The sequence below is a fragment of the Mus caroli genome, chromosome 4, assembly GCF_900094665.2.
Source record: "Mus caroli chromosome 4, CAROLI_EIJ_v1.1, whole genome shotgun sequence".
Taxonomy (NCBI): domain Eukaryota; kingdom Metazoa; phylum Chordata; class Mammalia; order Rodentia; family Muridae; genus Mus; species Mus caroli.
The window spans coordinates 101,719,247-101,724,455 of NC_034573.1; the positions used below are offsets into that span (position 1 = coordinate 101,719,247).

Consider the following 5,209-nt stretch of genomic DNA (forward strand, 5'->3'; position numbering starts at 1 on the left):
CATTGTAGATTCTTTTGGTCTGTGTGTCCCTTTGCCATATCCACCAGTGACCCTGTGTGTATACTGTCAATAATTTCTTACTTTTTAATTCTGTGACACAATTCAGCCTCTTCTGATACATTTCCTGTCCCAGTCCTGGAATGAGCCACTTGTCCAAGAATCCCTAGAGCTGAGACCTGCTCACTCAAGTGCCCATTGCTGCTGGGATGTCATTCTGCTAGGAAACAAAGGCATGCACATGAACACACTAACCCATGCTCACACACATATCTGTGGTTCTGTCTTTCTTTCTTTTTTTTTTTTTTTTTTTTTTTTGGTTTTTCGAGACAGGGTTTCTCTGTGTACCCTTAACTGTCCTGGAACTCACTCTGTAGACCAGGCTGGCCTCGAACTCAGATATCCACCTGCCTCTGCCTCCCAAGTCCTGGGATTAAAGGCATGCACCACCACTGCCTGGCCATATCTGTGTTTCTATACACAACCATCTGTACCAACTTTAAATTAAACATGTGTTTCTAATATCCCTAATTAACCCAGGCTAGCCTGGACCCCTGGCTAACGAAAGGAACTTCATATACTTAGCTTTACTTCATTCTATGGGATATATCGATTTTCTCATTTTATAGATGAAAAACTTATTTAGAGTTGGAGATTTGTTTCAAAGACACTATCAGTAAGAGGCGAGACTAGGGTCTGCTGGCTTTTTTTGCAGGTCTTCCTTCATTTGATTTCTATCTTTTTGGGGTGCCATAAGTGATTTTTTTTGGCTGAGCACAGAAATACATTTTGCACTGAGAAGGGAGAGTATTTACAAATTAAAATGCAATGGAAGCATACATGTATTTCCCCCAGTGCCACCCCCGCACCACTGCCACACTGCGGGAGCCGGAAGCTGCTTATGCAGTGGTTCTTCTCCTGGATGAAAGGAGCATTAGATGCTGATGTGGCTGAAATGGGTAGAATTTCTATACAGAATTTAATTATTTTGGAAAACTACAACAGGGGATAAGGGTGGTAGGATTGTCACCTTTTGATAATAGCAGGGGAAAACACAGTCTCATAGCTGAGGAGAATATGCATATAGACCCGAGCAAAGCCACGAACCAGAATCCAACTACGGAGAAATTTAGAAATAGAAGAGATCAATAAAATTACCTAGTCAGCATATAAAAATGCCACATAGCCCCCAGTGGGTTATCCAATACCAAGTGGGCAACTTTAAAAATATAATTATGAGCAACATTAAATGAGTACAGTGGGTTGTAGTTATACATATAAGCGTATATATACATGTAACAGTGGTAATTAAAGAAAAAGGGAAAAGACAGGGAGTAGAGAGGAAGGGGTGGCTCTGAAAAGAGTTGGGGGGCTCACATAGGGAGTGAGTGTGGTCAAATGCATAAAAAGACTACATTTTTTAGAAAGAAAGAAAAACATTGCTCAGTGTTTAACTGCTACCATTGACAACGCAATACAACTGTGGAAAATCTGTGTAAGAAACAAAAGGCCAGAAAATAAAACCTGAGAGAGAAAGATGACAGAGAGGTCCTACTACGTTACAAGTGTGCAGCTTTAGGCCATGGATCCGCCAGATGAAACCAGCTCATGAAGACCACTTCCCATGGCGAATGCATACCACACCCACCAAGTTCTATTAATAGTGATTCTGAAACTTGTTTATATGCAGATGATTCTCAGATTAACTTTTGACATCTGGAAGTTACAGATAGGGATTTTGATACTGTGGAGTTTGAGTCTGTCGTTACAGCAGCCAAATTCCAACCCAAACAGCTGTAACACGTCTGTACACAGCATCTGCTTTGTGACATGAGGGCATCTGCTCTCATGATAGGCATTCTAAGCTGTTGGGAGGAAAGGAAGATCCTGGTAACAGGTCATTTTCTCCCCTCACATCATCTCCTCTATTTCTGGTGTAAAATTCTGTCATAGTGGTCACTGTATGATGACCAGGGAGTTATTTGTCAGTCAAAATTTAAATATGGAAAGCAGGCAAGTATTTGGAAACATACCAAGTCTGTGAACATCTCTGAAGTAAATTTTGCTCCCTGTATGAAAATGACTGCATATTTGGCAAATTTGAATGGTCTTGGAATAGACTTTATAGGGGGGTTCATGACTAAATCTTATAATAATTTCTTCAGAAATTCTTACAGAACAAGTAAGTGAGCTATAACCCAGAAGCATCACCCAAAACTAACCAAACAAACAAACAAACAAAAACAGTACGATTCACATAGTTTAAAAGTTTTAATTACATTTATTTATTTTTATACATCTAGGTACACATGCACACACTTGGATACACACAGAGTGTGCACATGGACACCATAGTTCACACGTGGAGAAGAGCGACTTGTGAGAATTGGTTCTCCCCTTCCATCCTGTGGGTCCCAGGAATTGAACTCTGCTTGTCAGACTTGGAAGCACATGCCTTCACCTGCTGAGCCGTCTCACCAGCCCTTCGCACGGTTCAGGAGACACACCAAATCCACGCTAACAGCAAGCAAAAGAAAGACAAACACACCGGCAGGCTAGTCTTCTGTGAGAAAAAAAATCCTCATATAGCTGGCACTCCAAGGAGATTATTTTTGTAGGTGTTACACTTTGTATATATTTCAAGAAAAAAGCTGCTATTGGCATTTCCAGCAAAAGAGCACACTTCCTACTTAGCTGAGAAAACTGAATCTCGCAGTCATACCTATGAAAGACAAGCCCATTGAGGTAGTGTTTGAGGGAGTGCCATTTCACACATATTTTTATTTTAATTTTTTGGTAAGGCTTACTATTTTAAATTAGTCTACAAGTGTGAGTCTATCTGTATATGCATGTGACTGCAGGTGCCCACGGAGGCCAGAAGCGTCAGATCTCACTAGAGCTGGAGCTACAGGTTGTGGTGAGGTACCTAGTGGGCTCTAGGAACTGAACTCATAGACAATCTTTTTTTTTAATTGGATATTTTATTTGTTTACATTTCAAATGTTATCCCTTTTCCCAGTTTCCCCTCTGCAAGCCCCCGTCCCATCCCCCCTTACCCTGCTTCTATGAGTGTACTCCCCCACCCACCCACCCACTCCCACCTCACCACCCTAGCATTTCTCTACACTGGGGCATCAAGCCTTCACAGGACCAAGGGCCTTCTCTCCCATTGATGCCAGATAAGGCCCCTTCAGCTCCTTCAGTCCTTCCCCTAACTTCTCCATTGGGGTCCCTGTGCTCAGTCCAATGACTGGCTGTGAGCATCCACATCTGTATTGATCAGGATCTGGCAGAGCCTCTCAGGAAACTGATATATCAGGCTTCTGTCAGCAAGTACTTCTTGGCATCAACAATAGTGCCTGGGTTTGGTGTTTGCTTGTGGGATGGATCCCCATGTGGGCAGTCTCTGGATGGCCTTTCCTTCAGTCTCTGCTCCACTCTTTGTCCCTGTATTTCCTTTAAGGACACATGCTCCATAGCAGCCTTATTTATAATAGCCAGAAGCTGGAAACAACCCAGATGTCCCTCAACAGAGGAATGGATACAGAAAATGTGGCACATTTACATAATGGAGTACCACTCAGCTATTAAAAACAATGACTTCATGAAATTCTCAGGCAAATAGATGGAACTAGGAAATATCCTGTGTGAGTTAACTCAAGCACAAAAAAACCCACATATGGTATGTACTCACTGATAAGTGAATATTAGGCAAAGAACGTGGAATGTCTATGATACAACTCACTGTCTACATGAAGCTCAAGAGAAAGGAAGACCAAAGGGTGGATGCCTCAGTCCTGCTTAGAAGAGGGAACAAAATAATCAAGGGAAGTAGAGGGTAGGAGGGACTTGGGAGGAAGAGAAGTTGAGGGAAGGGGGGAGAGATGGGAAGAATCAGGTATGGGAAGAGATATACAGAGGGTCAAGAAATTGAACAGAGGTGTGTAGCAATGGGGGATGGGAAACTGGGGGTAGCAACCAGGAATGCCAGGAAATCCCAGATGCCAGGAAAGCAAGAGCCTCCCAGGATCGCACAGGGATGATATTGGCTGAAATAGCCCGCAAAGGGGAGGGAGAACCTGTATCCTGTATCTCCAGGTTAGACATGGCCCCCTGGTTGAGGGATGGAGCCACCCACCCATCTCCAAAATTTTAACCCAGAATTGCTCATAGCCACTGAGCAATATCTCCAGTCCATCGAAATATTGTCATTGTCGCATTAAAAAAAAAAAAGCAGTGTAAATTCATCATTATTTCTCCACATCTACCAGCCACTTAGGTAAGGGACAGCACTTTTAATTAAAAAGACTTCTCCCCCCCACCCCCCACCCCAGTTCCAAAGTCTTTATTGTTTTAGAAAAGATGGTCCATCCTGTCAGTGGGATGAAGAGCTCTTCTGTTCAGAAACCCATCAGTAGTGCTGAAAAGGACTCTGGTTTCTCCACGTCTACTCGTTCACTCAGTCATGGGCACAAGACTTGTAGTCGATCAGTTCTTCGGGCTTAAACCATAGATGGATCTCTTTCTCAGCACCCTCCACTGAATCACTGCCATGAATGATGTTCCTGCCAACTTGAATGCAGAAATCCCCACGGATGGTGCCTGGTTTTGAATCAGCTGGATTGGTCTCCCCCAGCATCACTCGGCCCATTTTCACTACATTGAGCCTCTCCCAGACTATGGCCACCACCGGCCCCGAGTTCATGTACTTCTCCAGCCCCGGAAAGAAAGGACGGTTTTTCAGGTCGATGTAATGCTGCTTCAGGTGTTCTTCAAAGGCCCAAAGGAACTTCATGGCCACCAGGCGGAACCCCTTCTGCTCGAATCGCTTTATGATCTCGCCCACCAGGCCGTGCTGCACGCCATCTGGCTTGATGGCAATGAAGGTACGCTCGAGGTTGGCCATGGTCCGAAAGCTGGTGGGTCGGCTGGTGTCTGCCTTTGCCTTTTTTTAAAATTAGATATTTTCTTTATTTACATTTCTAATGCTATCCCTATACCCTCCCCACTCCCTGCTCCCCTACCCACCCACTCCCAGTTCTTGGCCCTGCCATTTCCCTGTACTGGGGTATATAAAGTTTGCAAGACCAAGGGGCCTCTCTTGCCAATGATGGCCAACTAGGTCATCTTCTGCTACATATGCAGCTAGAGACACGAGCTCTGGGGGTACTGGTTAGTTCATATTGTTGTTCCACCTATAGGGTTGCAGACC

General features: G+C 44.0%; 2 pseudogenes; one reads left to right on the plus strand and one right to left on the minus strand.

Moving 5' to 3' along the window:
• Positions 1–1,621: 1,621 nt before the first annotated feature.
• On the plus strand, positions 1,622–2,187 carry LOC110293386 (annotated as a pseudogene).
• A 111-nt stretch (positions 2,188–2,298) lies between these two features.
• LOC110292763 overlaps positions 2,299–5,209 on the minus strand; it is a 26,488-nt pseudogene continuing 23,577 nt past the window's right edge.